The sequence below is a fragment of the Carlito syrichta genome, unplaced genomic scaffold (assembly GCF_000164805.1).
Source record: "Carlito syrichta isolate Samal-C Ts95f unplaced genomic scaffold, Tarsius_syrichta-2.0.1 Scaffold312104, whole genome shotgun sequence".
Classification (NCBI taxonomy): domain Eukaryota; kingdom Metazoa; phylum Chordata; class Mammalia; order Primates; family Tarsiidae; genus Carlito; species Carlito syrichta.
Window position 1 is genome coordinate 990,061 of NW_007256200.1, and position 16,767 is coordinate 1,006,827.

Sequence of the window (16,767 nt, forward strand, 5' to 3'; positions counted from 1 at the left end):
CTGTCCTCCTGGTACGCAGGGGGCCAGGGCGGGGGGCCGCTTGAGTCCGGGAGTTCGAGACCAGCCGGGGCAAGACAGTGAGACGCTGTCTCCATGAAAAGGAAAGCAGAAGGTGAGCTGGGCTCCTGCCCCGCTGCACGCTCGTCTGGGTGTCAGAGGGCGACCCAGTAAAACAACAACAACAACAACAAAAAACCACTTCAAAACCGGAACTCTGGACTGGGATAAGAAGAAGAAACTTGTTGAGCACCGCCATGACACCACCAGAGAAAAATTCCACACCTGCTTATGTTATGGGTCAAATTTGAAGAACAGGTGCACAGCACAGTTTATTAAGGTGTTCCCAAGGAAAAAATAAAATTACCTTCAGGCCACGTGTATAAGGTGTAGATAAAGCACAAATGAGCTTCGTGTTTAAACTTGGGTCCCATCCTCAAGATACCTCATTTGCATATGCAAATACTCAAAACAAAAAAAAAACCCCAAATCTGAAACACTTCTGGTCCCAGGCAATTCGGGTACGGGATACTCAATCTGTATTAATTCAAACTGCTCTGTACTCTCAGTTGGTAACGAACCAGAATTCTCAAGTACTAAACACTGAAAATCATACATAGACAGGGCCATGTCTGGAAAGTGACTGAACTGGCAGATATTTAAAGCAGTTTGGCTTTCTGGATGGAGGAAACGAGGGGGATGTGGTGCATTTGTCTTTTAAATCGAATACAAATGTAATGTGTGTTTGTTGATTAATGGTCTTTGAGAGATCAAACTAAAATAAACATGTCTTTAGCTAAGTGAGTTGCCAAAAAGTTAACATCACCTGCTTAGTATAGTCAGGCTGTTCTGAGAACTTTCTCCTTAACTGCGATATCTCAGGCTCTTGTCTCACCCTTGGGTAACCATCCTTCTATCATTTCAATGTCCGAGTCTCTCCCCAAACCCGTCTGTTAACATCCCAACCCCAACTCGATGGGCCTCTGGGAGGTGGAGTCGGGGTGACTCATGGATGGGACTGGTGTTCTCAAAAAAGAGGTCCCAGTAGCCAGCACAGCCCTCTTTCAGCGTGCGAGGCCACGGAAGGTCCGTCCCACCTGTGAAACAACAGACAGGCCCGACCAGATTTCAGATCTGCCAGCATCTTGACCTTGGACTTCCCAGCCCACAGAACTGGGAGGAACACATTTCTATTCCGTACAGATGACCCAGTCAATTGCCCTTTGATACAGCAGCCTGAGCAGAGGAGGCTGTGACCCACAGTCACGGGGTGCTGACGGTGTAAGTGGCACTGTGCAAGCCATCTCTGTGGATGGACACGCCGATCCCTTACTGCAATCCTGTCAAGGAGAGGCCACTAAGCTTCCCTTTCACCCACAGGAAATGTAGCTTTTAAAGGGTCAGGAGCCTGCAAAAAGCAACAGGGAGGGAGTAAGGGGGAGAAGTAGAAACAGAAGTCTTCATCTCAAAGTTCCTCCTCCTGATAATCACTTAAAGCTGCTTTTGAAAATGTCCAAGTGTATAAGATAAGAGCCGGAGGCACAGTGGCAAACAAGAAAGTTCTCAGAACAACCTGACTATACTAGGAAAGGGATGCTAACTTTCTAACAACTAAATTGGGCAAAAATATTTTTACAGAAGAAACAAACTTATAACCTTTAACCCTGAAGGTCTTCTAACTGAATATGCTATTTTTCAAATTTTGCTTTCCTGAGAGTATTAAACACTCATGTTTGCTAGTTACAGATTCTTTACTGAAAATCACTTGTCTTGCTACTGAAATTCCAGGAAATCAGTAGATGACAGGTGTTCATGACAATTTTGCTGACACTATTTTATAATTAACATCAAGGGTGTAATTATGCGCAGTTCCTGCATTAACTAAGTCTGGCTCCACAGCGGGTTCTCTGTGACGAATCAGAATATTCTTCCAATGTGAAGATTGCTCCACACATTTCATTTCATTTAGCTACCCATTATACAGTGCTGGGTACAGCAGAATTATAATTATTGATCAAAAATACCTTCAGATTTAGTGCTTTTCAGTTACAAGCATCTCTGTGTTTTCTTCATCCATTACCAACTACCTTGAAATTTAAGAAATTTGAAGAGTTAAATTACATATAACATTACCAGATCACCCATTCTGAATTCTGAAGCCAGAAAACTCATTACTGTCTGGTGAAATTTAGCATCAAAGCAAACATTTAGAATTTACCTAGAAGGTAAACTAAACCTTCTAAAATAATCTGGGAATATATGCTGACACATCTGCCTATCACTTTATTAGCCAAATTATTAAATTCTTGCAAGAAGTCAGGCATTAAAAATATGTTCTTATAGAAGATGAAAAGAAAGTAGAAAAAGCTAAAAAAAACCAATTCTCATTCAATATATCTTGTCTGCTTTTGGGAAAACAAAGCTAGGTTCTATTTTCTTTTCTTAGGAACAAAATTACAACAGAAGACAGGTTTAGAAATTAAAAACAATGGATTTACAGAAAATATCTAGACTGAAGCAAAAGGAAAAGAAGCATAGAGAAAACAGAAAAGAGTCAAAAAGACATGAAGGACACAGTTAAAAGGCACAACATACACATAATTGTGGTCCTCAAAGCAGGAAGAAATAGATTAGAAGTATCTGAAGAACTAGTACATCAAGACTTTTCCAAACTTGTGAAAACATCAACTCAAGAGCATCAATTACAGAAACTCAATACATCTAAAACAAACAAAAAACCCAAGAAATCACACATAAACATATCATGCCAAAAAACCAAAGACAGAAACTCTTAAACAAAATCAGATAAAAAAGGCATTATCTTTACAGGAGCAAAAATAAGACTTTGAGAAGCTTTTCAACAGAAACTAAAAGATTTGCACAAGAAAAAAAAAACGAAAACAGTGTGCTCTTTAAGTGTGCACGTGTGTTTGTATGTGTCCATGTGTTTGTATTGTATAATATAGTTCAATTGACATGTCATTATTATTATGTATTATTATTAAAGATACTAATATATATTTTTAAACGTTATCAGTTTAAATTTCAAATACAGCAAACATAGCTAGATATAACCCACATAAACAAAAGTTATTGGAGGTCCTCAATAATTTTTCACACCCCATATCCTATGCCGTCAGATCTATCTTAAGATATAAATTAGAACACAGTACTTTTTTACTAGTTCCAACACTTCACCCAAATCCAAGCACCGATGTTTCTCAATTCGATTGCCGCACTGCTACCCACTGGTTTCCTTGGAAGAATGGAATTGCAATTCACCAACAAGAAGAACAAAGGTAGGGCAGATATGGTTGGAGATGGGAGGTTTAATTCTGATCACGTCCAACACTGGACAACCAAGCAGAGAAGTTAGGTAAGCAGTTAGACTTACGGGTTCAGACTCAGAAGAGGCGCTAGCTGCATCAATAATACTGGGTCCACTGAGACACAGACGGCACCGAAGGCCACTAATGAGCTTTATGTAAAAAGCAAATGTAAATGTATGTCAAAGTTCAGAGGTTGATGCTACGGTTTGAGTGTTCCTGCCTAAATTTATACTGGAACCTTAATTCTCAGTGCAGCAATGCTGAGAAGAGGTTCCCTTAAAAGGTGACTAGGTCATTAACACAGATTAATATCTTTCTCTTGAGACTGTCTTAGTTTCCAAAAAAGCAGGCTATTACAAAGCAAGGATTCTTCTCATGTTAGGTCTCTCGGTATGTCCATACTTCCCCTTCCCCTTCACTGCAACACTGTCACAAAATATGAGGGCAAGCGATACCAGCACCATGGTCTTGGACCAGAAGCCAAGATGCTATCAGCACCACGCTCTTGAACAAGAAGCCAAGATGATGCCAGCACCATGCTACTGGACCAGAAGCCAAGAGGATGCCAGCACCATGTTCATGGACCAGAAGCCAAGAAGATGCCAGCACCATGCTCATGGACCAGAAGCCAAGAAGATGCCAGCACCATGCTCATGGACCAGAAGCCAAGAAGACGCCAGCAGCATGCTCTTGGACTGGAAGCCAGGCAGATGGCAGCAGCATGCTCTTGGACTGGAAGCCAATCAGATGCCAGCACCATGCTCTTGACCAAAGGCCAAGAAGATGCTAGCATCATGCTCTTGGACTTGAAACCTATCAGATACCAGCACCATGCTCTTGGGCCAGAAGCCAAGAAGATGCCAGCACCATGGTCTTGGTCCGGAAGCCAAGAAGATGCCAGCACCATGCTCTTGATCAAAAGCCAAGAAGAAGCCAGCACCATGCTCTTGGACTGAAAACCAAGAAGATGCCAGCACCATGCTCTTGGACCAAATGCTAAGAAGATGCCAGCACCATGCTTCTGGAATGGAAGCCTATCAGATGCCAGCACCATGCTCTTGCATGAAAAGCCAAGAAGATGCTAGCATCATGTTCTTGGAATGGAAGCCAAGAAGATGCCAGCACCATGCTCTTGGACTTTCCAGTCATTCGACCCATGGTCTAATATACCTCTCTTCTTTAAAAACGACTCAGTCTCAGGTATTCTGTCAGAGCTAACACTGAACAGAGTCACACAACTGGTAAGATATGAAGGAGGAGTAGCTGGATGATAGGAGGAGAAAGGCAAGTTAAAAAGTGGAGAGCGTGTCACAAGAAGAAGGGAGAGATGTGCTACTTCGAGTACTTCTGTCGCGTTAAAGACTGAGCGTTGGATTCAGCAACATGGAGGTCCCGGAATAAGGTGGAGTGAGAAAAAAGCTTGATGACACTAGGATCATGAGCAATGGGAGGAGCAAATAGTAAGTACAGGCAGAATCTTTTGAGGCATTTACTATAAAGGGGGCGGGGAAGCTGAGCAGCTTGGAGGAGGATATGAGTTTGAGGAGGTGTTTTAAGAAGGAAGTTCTTACAGGATATTTGAATAATGATGGGAAAGAGTAAACTGCTAGCAATGTGTCACTGAGTAGGAGAGAGAGAGTGAAATTTAGTAAGTAAGTGGATGGGACAGGAGTGCAGACGGCTTAACAGGGGCATACAGACTCATATTCCACTCCAGGGTCGACATGAAGCCATGCATGCAGATGCAAATGCAGGAGGCTGGTGGAGCAGAAGCTCCAGTGAACGCACAGGTCTCTTCTGATTACACATGCATGCGTGTACATACAGATGGACTGGGCTACAGATAGACAGATAGATGCTACAGACTTTCTCGTTATGCAGGAAGCAAAGTCAACAGCTAGGAGTGGTGGTGTAGGGGCAGGGAGATATTGGAGCTTGAGATGAGAGACGTGTGAAGTGGCCATCTGGGTAAGCGGGGGAGGTCAGTGTCCTCCAAGAAGGTGTGGGGACCCCCAGGAGCCTCTGGGGGCTTTTCAAGGGGTCTGTGAGGTCAAAAACGTCTTTAAAATAATAACACAGTATTTATTTTCTTTTACACTCTCATTCTCTTCGGAGGGTGTGGTGGGACCTCCAGGGACGACATTATAGGAGGTGTTGTAAGAGATGGAATGTGCAAACATTCCACTTGAGATTCTGACTAGGAATGCATTACACCCAGAGGGCAATTTGTGGGAATTGGCCTGTTTACAATATTGAATCCTCTAATCCATGAAAATGGTACATTCGTCCTTTCATTTATTTATTTATTTCCAGTTTTCCTCAGCAGAGTTGTTAGACTTCCCAGTATACAGGCCGAAAACATCGAGGATTCGATTTATTCCCAGGCATTTGACTTGCTTTATGCTACGATAAAAGATATCGTTTGTAAATGCATTTTTTAAAAGTTTGGAAACGATAAAAGATATCGTTTGTAAATGCATTTTTTAAAAGTTTGGAAACTGTGGCTACAGAATGAAAAATATACAGAGCAAGGGAGTGGAACAAGCATGTGTATACGCCTGCCTAATGCCCGTGTGGTCAAACGACGTTGATGGAAAACGTAAATGCACAGGAAGGCCCCCTGCAGGGCGTGAGTAGATCAGCATTAGGAAGGGACTCCCAGGGGCTTCAAGTGTGGATTATCTGTCCTTTGAAGCAAAATGGAAAACCCATGTTTGAAGCCGACGTGGCCAAAAACTGGATAGGTAACGTGAGTCCTTGCTTTCCTATTTATCTCCCTGGATAACGGAGATGATTTGGGGAAAGTGGGTGCCGCTGATTTTTCCCTGACAATTCCTGTTGCATCCATGGCTTGCGAGCTGTTTCGCTTTCTGAGCAGCAACTTAATAAATATTGTCAACTGCGATTTAAGCTGTGGAAGCTTTTTTCCCTTTCCAAGTGAACATGAATTTTAAAAAATAAGCTCAGAAAGAATAGGGATTACCCAGATCAAACCACAGATTCATATAAGGAGAGGCAAAAGGTGACCTCACAGGGATCTCGTCCCATAACAAAAGCCTGATGCTGCTAAGAAGATTTCTCACTTGGCAAAAATTGAGTTCAGCATAAACTGTGAAGACACAAATGCAATAATAAAAAATATTGGCTTAAAACAGATCCTTCTCATCTATATCTATAATCCATATACATAAATTGTTCCACAGAAAAACCACCAAATACCTGAAAAATGAAAATGGCTGAAGCAAAACAAATGATCAGTATTAACAAAATAATGATGTTTTAAGTTAAAATATAGTTATCCATTAATTTGAGAAATAGCTACTGAGTTTCCACTAGATTATAAGCCCTGGTGATCAAAGAGAACCAGACAGGCATTTCTTTTATTCTTATTCTCTACTTATTCCAACAGGCGGGCAGGAGGCTACAGATCACAGCGGACCTGAAGAGAAAGAACAGAGAAACCAGGCCAGGTGACAGATGACGGGCCTAAGAAGTGGCTGGCAGGAAACTCCTAAGACGCAGCGGGCAAGGAGAGCTCCCTGAAGAGGTGAGGCTGGGGGTGTTAAGGGTGCACCCAGTGCTAACAGGCAAGGCGCCAGGAGAAGTGTGCCGGCCAGAACTGGACCTGTTTCAGACAAAGTGAGGGCAGAGTGGGCCAGGGGCAAGGAGGAGGGGTGTCAGATGAAGCCAAAGGCTGAGCTCAGGTTTTACTCCAAACCAAAGGAGCCACTGTCAGTTTTTAGGCCAGAAAGCCCCTTGGCCTGATACTCTGTTTTGTGAGCCGAAGTGACAGAACAGCAGCAACAAGATCAGTTAGGAGGCTAGAGCCAACCTCCACCGGTTTTGTGGCCTGTTCACACTGGCCACACAGCGCACAGCAGGAGCTGAGCGGGTGTGTGTGTGTGTGTGTGTGTGTGTGTGTGTGTGTGTGTGTGTGCGCGTGCACACCAGGGAGCTCCCACCATCAGCCAGATCAGCTGCAACATGAGATTCTCAGAGGCGTGGGAACCCTACTGTGAGCTGTGCAGGTAAGGAATCTGGGCTACGCGCTCCTTATGAGAATCTAAAGCTAGAAGGTCCCCTGTCCACAGAAGAACTATCCTCCGTGAAACCGGTCTCCAACGACAAAAGGGTTGGGAACTGCTGGTCTGGGCAACAGGAACGGGAGAAGCAGCAGTGGAGCCAGAAAAGTGGAGCGTGGCTGTTTTATCTCAGCGGCAGAGCAAAAGCAGCTGGTGAATTGAGCACAGAGGACCATCGAAATTGGGGAACCCACGATGACGCCCAGATTGTAATACAAGTGAATGGCTTCCATCTTGAGTATCTCCTAATTCCATCTCCCAGGACCAGCAGGCTAGCCAGACCATGCCCTTCTCATGGAGACCGCAGATGCCCAAGAAGACAAGCCTCACTTCAAACCTCCGTTTGGGTTGTGTCTGCTAACGTCCCCTGACCACGGCAGAGCCCAAACCCAAACCCAAAGAAGTGCAGGCCTCCTCTAGGAAAAGGCCTGCAGCATCACATGACAAGACCACGAAGACACGGAGGTGTGACATGTGACGAGCAGAGGTCATAACTCGGCCCAGTGCAGTGTCCGTGTATTCAAGTTCTGAGACCCAAGTTTGGAAGGCCACCATATCTAGAAAGCTCCCCGTCAGTCTTCAAGACCGCCATGAGAAAGACACAGCTTGTCTTCTTAACTAACACTCACTTGTGTTAAGCAATTGCATAAATACAGTTCTCAAACTGTATTTTATTATCAAAGGCTGTATTTAACCACCCAGATGTATACTAGAAAGGACATTAGAAAATACTTCTGCAATTAGGCTAACATGATAGAAATGAACTTGAAACTTACAACAATTAAAACAATATGGTCAAGGGCTTCACTGAAACAATGAGAGGGTAACGACAGGCAACCATCTAGAACACACTTCAAGAAGATTTTAAAGAGCAGATAAGTATTTAGTTATTTTACTTCATAAAAATCCGACCATTCTACTTCACAAAATTAAAAATACAGTAAAATGGCTAAAAACAAAGTAAAGGCCTAAAACAAAATGTAAAAAACCTGCAACACATAACAAAATTTCATAACTTTACTGGGAATATGAAACTTTTACTAAACACTAAGAAAAAGGAGAATATTCTTACTTGTCCATATCCCCTACAAGCTTTAATGCCTCATACACTTAAAGATCTTTTTTGGAAGAAGGAATGAGCTTAGCGCGCTGTGGCGAGGTTATGGAAACATGACAGTGCTTTAGGGGCAGCAGAGGAGCATCTTCAAGATTCTCTAGCGCGAAGCACATAGGTTATCATAGGCTCGGGGGAGTGGCCTAAAGAAAACAGCTCTCCTATGGTTAGCTGGCAACTGTGGGCAAAATGAAGTAAGTAGACCAACCAGGAATAGGGGAGGTGAAATTCTAGAGTAGGGTGAAAGAATTCAGGAGACATTCCAAAATAAAGAGTAAATACCTTAGAACAAAGTCATATAATAGAAGATGGTCAAAGAGAACATGAGAACCCACCTAAGAACAGTACTTCTCAGACCCCAACGTGTCCAGGCTTCATTTTGGGATCGCACGAACGGGCAGATTCTGATTCTGCAGACCTGAGATTCTGCATTTCTAACCACCCTGCATTTCTAACTGCTGACCTTAAGGTCACAATTCTGAGCAGAAAGGGCGGAGGAAACAAGAAACAGCTTAGGTGAGCAGCCAGTTTTCCCAGAATTCCAGATAATGATCAGGCTTCTTACGACAAGCTCTCATCATCCTGTTCCTGCCTTCTTAGCACCTAGTTAAACTAGCGCTTTTACTTTTTTATGTTTGTGATCACTTGTTCAATGTGTTTTCCCCACAAGCAGTGTCCTGTTTGGCTCGTCACTTCAGCCCTGACACTTAGCACATATCTGGCACGTTCCCAGCACTGCTTAGGAAATGAATGAACGAGTCAATGAATAGAAATGACGGAAGAGCAGCTAGTTAGAACAAGGGAAGGACACTGAGGGACACCCAGGTAGAAGACACCTGGCGATCGTGAGGATACAGGGTGTTGACACGATTTGACTGCTGTCATATTAGATTCAGGCACCGGTAGTCATGTAGGTAGATAAAATAATTCAAGGAGTATACATAAGGAAGGAAGGTCTAAGTCAGCTTGTTGGGCAAACACCCAGAGAGAACCTGGAGGAAGGGATACCAAAGAGTATGTCAGCAGGGGATTCTGGAAGGGAGAAAGCACAAATAATGAGAAAAGTCCTAAAATGCATCATCTAAGGTGCAGACAGAATGAGCAGTGAGTTCACAGGCAATGGTGCATGAACGTCTTTCTGTCAGTATGTAGAGACACAGACGGGTTTCAGTGAGCCCAGAAGCATGGCACTAGGGAAGAGGAGCACACTTCCCTCACTGACACACACTTAAGACAGCACACACTCAGGACCGCACACACGCAAGGCAGCACACACGCAAGACAACAGGAGAGCGAATTTGAGAGAGACAGAGATACAACGCTTCTTTTTTCAGTGGAACAGGAAACGTGTTCGTGTCTGGAGGTGCCCAAAGGAGCCAGGCTGGCCAATGTAAACACAGGAAGCAGTCCTGGTATAGTTCAACTGGGTGGGGACAACGTGAGCCCCAGAACAGATAGCTCTACAAGATGACTGCCTCCAAGGAATGAGAGCCAGCACTGTCAAGACTTCCACTCCTGCCTTTTCAAGAAAAAAAAATCTGGGTATGTATGCGGAGCTTTCTGAATTGGGTAAAAAAACACACTCAACTTGGAGGGCACCACTCTCTCTGGTCTAAAAAGAACGTGAGCTATCAAAAGGCAAATAAAAAGATTACTGAACAGAGTAAGAATATGGCTGACTTTGATCATGCAGATATGCAGACTGGGGCTACCCACCGAGCCAGGACACCAGAACTGCCTGGCAGTCAAGGACTGGTTCAGCAAATGCAAAGAGCACCAGGGACCCAATGCAGCAGTATCCAGAGGTGAGTGAAAACATGAAAGAGCCTGTCTAGGGTAGAAAGAAGATCTTAGGGAGGGCAAGTGGGTGGGACGGGAGGTTCATCTTCCAGCAAAAAGGGCATAGTGAAAAGTGGGATGCAGCAGGTCACTCAGTGACGCAAACCTGTGGAGTTTTGATTATGAAAATTTCATTGATTCCTTTATTGTTTCTAAAACTTGAACAGTAAAGGCACTTTTACAAGAATATTTTAATTTGACACTCCTTGAGAAGGGATGACAGATGACAGTTACCTTAGAGAGCATTAGTACAAGACAGATGATAGAAGTGGGGTGTTTTGCTGTGGAAACACACAGCCCCCTCTGCTCCTAGCCCCTTTGTTGAGTGTGCCAAAAACACCAGAGTCAGGTGAGACAGGAGACGGATATCTGGTCACTTAAAACTACCTGGAACACTGCCACATTCACACATGCCAAAGAGCAGACAGCAGGTTAATACATTAATACTCACTATACCAGTCAGGTCTGCATTTAAAACTGCTCTAAGTCATCTAACATTCCAACTTGCTTTCTTATTCAAAAGTGTCAGCCTTCTTTCAGTGAGGTTCAGACACATTCTAGATAGGCAAGTAGTATTATTCACGCATTGGAAAGATGCTTATTTAACAATGATTATATGCAGAGCGTTGTGCAAAGCACTACAGCAAATATGAAAAATTCATCAGTCATGAGTAATGTCATGAGAAGCAAGTGCCCAGTAGGGCAGATGACAAAGACATGTGCATAAATAACTAAAACACAGGCTGAAAACCTAAAGAGATATAAAGAAGATCTTAGGGATATAAAGAAGAGATAAAAGCTGGACAAGGTGGCTCAGCCTGTCATCCCGCGCCTTGGGAGGCTGAGGTGAGCGGATTTGCCTGAGCCCGCGGATTCGAGACCCGCCTGGGCAGCGAGACCTCATCTCTGCAATAAATCAAAAAATCAGCCGGGCGTGGTAGCGTGTACCTGTAATTCCGGCTACTGGGAAGGCTGAGGCGGAAGGATCGCCGGAGCCCAGCAGGTCGAGGCTGCGGTGGCCGGGAGCGGCCACTGCACTCCAGTCTGGGCGACAGGGTGAGACTCCAACTCAAAAAAAGAGAGAGAGAGAGAGAGACAAAAAGAAGAAGAGATATTAAAAAAAACTGTAAGTGCTCCTGGAGAAGAGATGAAAAGTTCTGGAAGAACATTCAAGCATTCGAGAATCCCTATTTGACATTAAGAAAACCCGAACAACGTCAGCACTTGGTCCTAGTTTGCAACCTTCTAGCAAGGCATGCTGCCTTCCACCATTAACACACATTTTCCGCTAAACTCTCAAGGCCTAGAGCTACTCATCTTTAATCCTTCATCACAGTTTTATCCCATTTACACTTAATTTGTGTTCCCCTGAAGATGTTTAATGTTTCCTGTTGGCATTACACAGAACAAAATCTTTTCAGTCAGCACAGAAAAACTGATCACAGACAGAAAACTCCCATTTCATCTGGTCCTGCAAATTCTCAACTAGAAGTAAAAATTAGGGAGTGATGCACACCAGGAACAAGGATATGTATTTCCAGCACCACAGCCATCTAAACCCTTCCAACAACTCTGGATTTAAGGCCCATGATAGATAGCAAGGTGCAGGAAGGAGTTTCTGGTTGACTGAAATAACCACCTTCAGTTCTGCTTCTAACCCAGCCACAAGACCTGAAGTTACACCCACCACGCCACCCTCACAGACCCTGGATCTTTTGTTGAAAATAACCAGAATGTTTTACTGTTACAGGCCCCCAGAGCCCCCCCCCACTGACCTCTAACGCTAACTCTAGAACTAAAGACATATTCAGGGCAAAATATACGCCACACTTTAATAAAGCCCTAGAGAAGCCAGACTGTGGGTCTCAAGACAAGCAAAAAGGTGATGATCACCATGAACTTAGTTCCACTAACAGAAAAGGGGAAAACATGGTGAACATGTAACAATGACTCTATCCTTCGGCCAGTTAAGAAAAATGAAAACGAAGAAAAAGAAATCAGTGTATCTTCAGGCCATTCCCTTTAGCAGATCACGTAATTCTATTAATGTCAAAATGGCCACATGCTGCATGGGCATTTTAACAAGTACTCACTGTTAATAAATAATATTAGAAAGGAAGCTCCCCGAAGGCAGGGTTCTGGCGCTTCCATGCACTGATTTACCTCCTGCTGAACTCTACCTAACGCACAGAAGGTTCTCAATAAATACCTGAGCTGAACTTTGCTTCAAACACAGAATCTGTTTTACTGTTATAGGCCCCCATCATTTGCTGTAATAATGAATGAATGAATGAAAAAATTTTGTGACAATGAAATATAAGGAACGACAGTATATACAGTATATACTATGCCATGTCAGGAGGGAAAGAAAGTGGCCATATTTGACAAGACTGATAAGAAGTTTCTTTAGTTATTTAATTGAGTCAGGGTCTCACGCCGTCACCCAGGCTGAAGTGCAGTGGCACGCTCACGGCTCACCACTGCCGCGAATGCCAAGGCTCAGGCGATCCTCCTTCTGCCTCACTCTCCTGAGTATCTGGGACTACAGGTGTGTGCCACCACACTCAGCTAATTTTTAAAACTTTTTGTAGCAACAAGGTCTCCCTATGCTGCCCAAGCTGGCCTTGAACTCTGGGCTCAAGCAATCCTCTCAGGCCTGGGATTACATGTGTGAGCCACTATGCACGGCCTCGTTCTTGTTAAAATTGTCATGAAGCAGTCATTACCAAGTTACCGCTCAGCCTCACAATTTCACGTACCATGTCCTATCAAGTATCATTAGGGGTCAAAAAAAATAGAAAATCAGCACGGAAAGTGGAATGAGAGGAGATGGCATGGATTTAATACACCCAATGAGCAGCCGTGTTACCACTGCCTAAATCGCACGCTCTTCTGGCCTTCGCTTTAGCTTCCCCCCCCCCCCCGATCACTAGCCAGGGACAGCACCAGCTCCTCAGAGGCAGCTACTGTCATCATTTTATGATCCCCTCCAGGCCCCCAGAGCCCCCTCCACATCGACCTTCGGGACAGGTGGACCCACCACCACGGCAGCAATCGCGTGACGGTGCCGCCCGTCGGCCTGCTGTCCATCACCCGACAGCAGCAGCTGCGCTGGCCTGCCCCTTTGTGATGACGGGAGCAGACCTCCACCCGGCCACCTCAAGGACCCTTCCCCAAGCAACTACAGGCAGCACGGGCCGTGGCCTCGGACTCGGTGTGGCCACGTGCTCTCTGGGCTCTGGCCGCAGCCACGTTTCTTAAGCTTTGGCCCCCTCTCCTGCCTTGGAGAGGGGAGTCTCTCTCGCTCTCCAATTTACTTTTACATAAACTAGATCTCCCACTCTAACTTCTGTGCAATTCTTTGCATCTTTCCCACGGCACCAGATCACACCCCAGACACCCACACCCCCGTGAGCCTGACCCAACATTCCCATGGCCCCGCGGGGAGCGTGACCTCACACTGAAGAAAAAATAAGTGGAGAAAAAAGGCATCCATTACAGAATCACCTCTCTGCAATTTCCCCAGCTTTGTGAATCTGTGCCGAAGAGTTTCTTTACCAGTTTTCTCCTACTATTATTTCTCATATGAATACAGATGCTCTTCAGCTTACGATAAGATTACATCTGGATAAACCCATCCTAAATTGAAAATGCCTTAGGTCAAAATGCATTTAACACACTCAACCTACCAAGTATCAAAGTTTAAGCCAAGTTTAACCTAGCCTGCTTAAACCTTCTTAGGAGATGTAGTCTACACTTAGGCAAAACCATCCAACACAAAGCCTGTCTTGTAATAAAGCATTACGTATCTCACGTAACTCGTTGAATCCTGCACCGACAGTAACAAATTCACTTTGAGTACTCCAAGGAAGGTTTCCATGGAATGTGTTCACTTTCCCACCATCCCAGAGTCAGAATTCCACGTTGAATCACTGTAAGCTGGGAACCATCTATGAATATATCAACCATTGATACTACTGAACTTTAAAGGTCAAGAAAGTAATGATACAAAAACATACTGGATTTCATTTGGTCAAAAGTGAAAAGAAGAGATTTTACTTCTCTTTGCTTCATTTATATTCCGTCCCCTGCAGTGTTAATTAGCTGCTTCCATTTCTGTTTCCCTCAAAACACTGTAACTCCTTGGAAACAGGGGTCTTCCGCCCCATTTTCTACCCGTTGAACTTATCTATCCATGCCTAAAGACGAAGCATTCCTACAGAACTGTATGAAGGACTTGTTTAAGAAGTCAGACAGTACTAATAGACTCCACAAAACGTGTTGGATATCTGTCTGGCCAGAAGCCTGGGTCATCTGGTGCCACACAGCATCAGCCGTGAAGACTTTAACCTCGGAACTGTGCCCCGGAGTTTGCATGGGACGACAGCTATACTACAGCTTGACAGCTGTTTTGAGGAACTGTATCTCCTTGTATGATCAAAAAGAGGGCTCCAAGGCCCTATCTGCCTCATGTATTTCATGGTCAAATACTTTACCATGAAGGAAGAAAGCGACCAGGTTTTTGAAGAACTCAGTAAGAGATCAGGTAAGAGTACCAGAGAGGGCCATGGAAAAGGACCAGGCATTCTCTCAAGGCTGGGAACGGGAGGTGCCCTGTCGACGTCAGTCAGAAAAGCACTGCTGGCGGGGTTTTACACACAGCTCGAATTGGTTCTTCTTTCCCTTCAATTAGTCGACAACTACAAATCACACAGGAAAAAATACTAAGAGGAGCAAACGAGAATAATAATTATTCTTCAGGAAAACCTATGACACTATATAGATATACTCAGCATCAGAGTTTATCAAAAATACCCAATTATCAGATGTGATTTTAAACATTTAGGTACTGGAAGTTTACACATGAATCCCAATAATGTATGCAATTAGTCTTGAGTGAGATTAAGCTCACCATCAACTGAGCTCTTTGAAAGTTGCTGGTTAAGGTGTCAATAACTCCAAACAGCGAATGAAACTGCTTATACCAAGAAAGGAAAATTCAGCTCTTCGATAGCGACAGATTCTGCAGAGAACGCAGCAAGTCAAGAGAAGAGCTGCCTCGCACAGAGACACCGAATCTCTCGAAGGGCAAGTTTTCTGTTAAAGACGACATTCTTTATTCCACACACAGTGACGCTCTACTGGACACTCGCCATCAGACCTTGCGTCTCAAGTTCCTGCCACAGGTGTCAACGGACAGACTGCCTCATTAACTTAATAGAACAGTTTTAGCCCTGACTGGATGACTCACAGCCAAGCGCAACTAACAGGCAACTAACAGATATGCCGGGACTTCTCCTGGATTTAGCATCTCAAAGTCATCAGGAGCCCTACACCTCAGAGCCGAGCCGCGGCCCCTCCCGACTTCAGTGAGCCCCTCCCTGTAGGGATCTAGCATCTTCACCGTCACTCTCCTTCTGGAAGGCCACCCTCTCCCTCTCCGCCCCTTCTGCGGGTAATCGGGAAGCCCACACTCAAGCCACAGCCAGACACCCTGCCCTCCACTCAGGCACTCGACCTCCAAACCACTCCTCTCCCGTTCAAGCCCTCCCAACAATCTCTAGGATTTCAACTATGCATTTGAATGTCCCATCTCAGTCTCAGCTCGGCCAAGTACTAACCTGTAACCCTGGACAACTTACTCTGGCGCTAGCCTCATTCTTCTCATCTCAAAAGGGAGTAGTGACAGTCCCCACCTCATGGGACTGTTAGGGACATGTGTAAAGCACTTAGCACGGGCACTGACATATGGTTTATTATAATCACTACTATTGTCCACATAACTTCTAAGATGTCCAGCTTTCACCCCATCACCTCTGAGTTGCAAAAGCGATCACCCCTCTCTTCCTAGTAATTCTAACCCTACTCCAATCCCCCAGACACCCCCCACCCCACCCCTGCACAGCACACCAGCATCCGTGGAGGACAAGCTTCTGCCGGCCGAGAGCCAGTGACCGTGGGAGGAGCAAGCACAGGGTACAGCGAAGTGGTCAGGCAGGCGGAGACACACCGTGACAAGCTGCATGCCGCTCTGCACTCTTGCCAAGGAGCCGGGCCTCCGCGAGCACGTTTCGAGCGTGAAGAGGCCGCCCCCAAAAGCGGCTCGTCCCCTCGCTGGACCAACCCACCGAAAACCGCTTCCCCCAGGTGAGGGAAACATGGCCTTTGCGTGACTCACTAACGTACGAACGTGGTCCCCAGTCCGCGATTTCCCAAACTTCACACACTTCAAAACACCACTCCGCTTTTCAGTGGGGCGATGAGGAAATCACTCCCAAACGCGCCGGTGGACCTCCCGCGAGTCCCCAAGGGCCGGCGCCTCCTTCGAGGGAAGCTCTGCTGGGTCCCGAAGCGCCACCGCCTCAGAAAAGCAGACGGCGCCGCCGGAGAGCGCTCCGGGTCCCGG

General features: G+C 45.1%; 1 protein-coding gene across 1 annotated transcript in view; it reads right to left on the bottom strand.

The window, feature by feature from the left end:
• Positions 1 to 16,767, bottom strand: part of ANKRD50 (ankyrin repeat domain 50) — a gene marked incomplete at its 5' end in the record, with an annotated part of 56,106 nt that overhangs the window by 38,778 nt on the left and 561 nt on the right. The gene's annotated exons all lie outside the window — the stretch shown is intronic.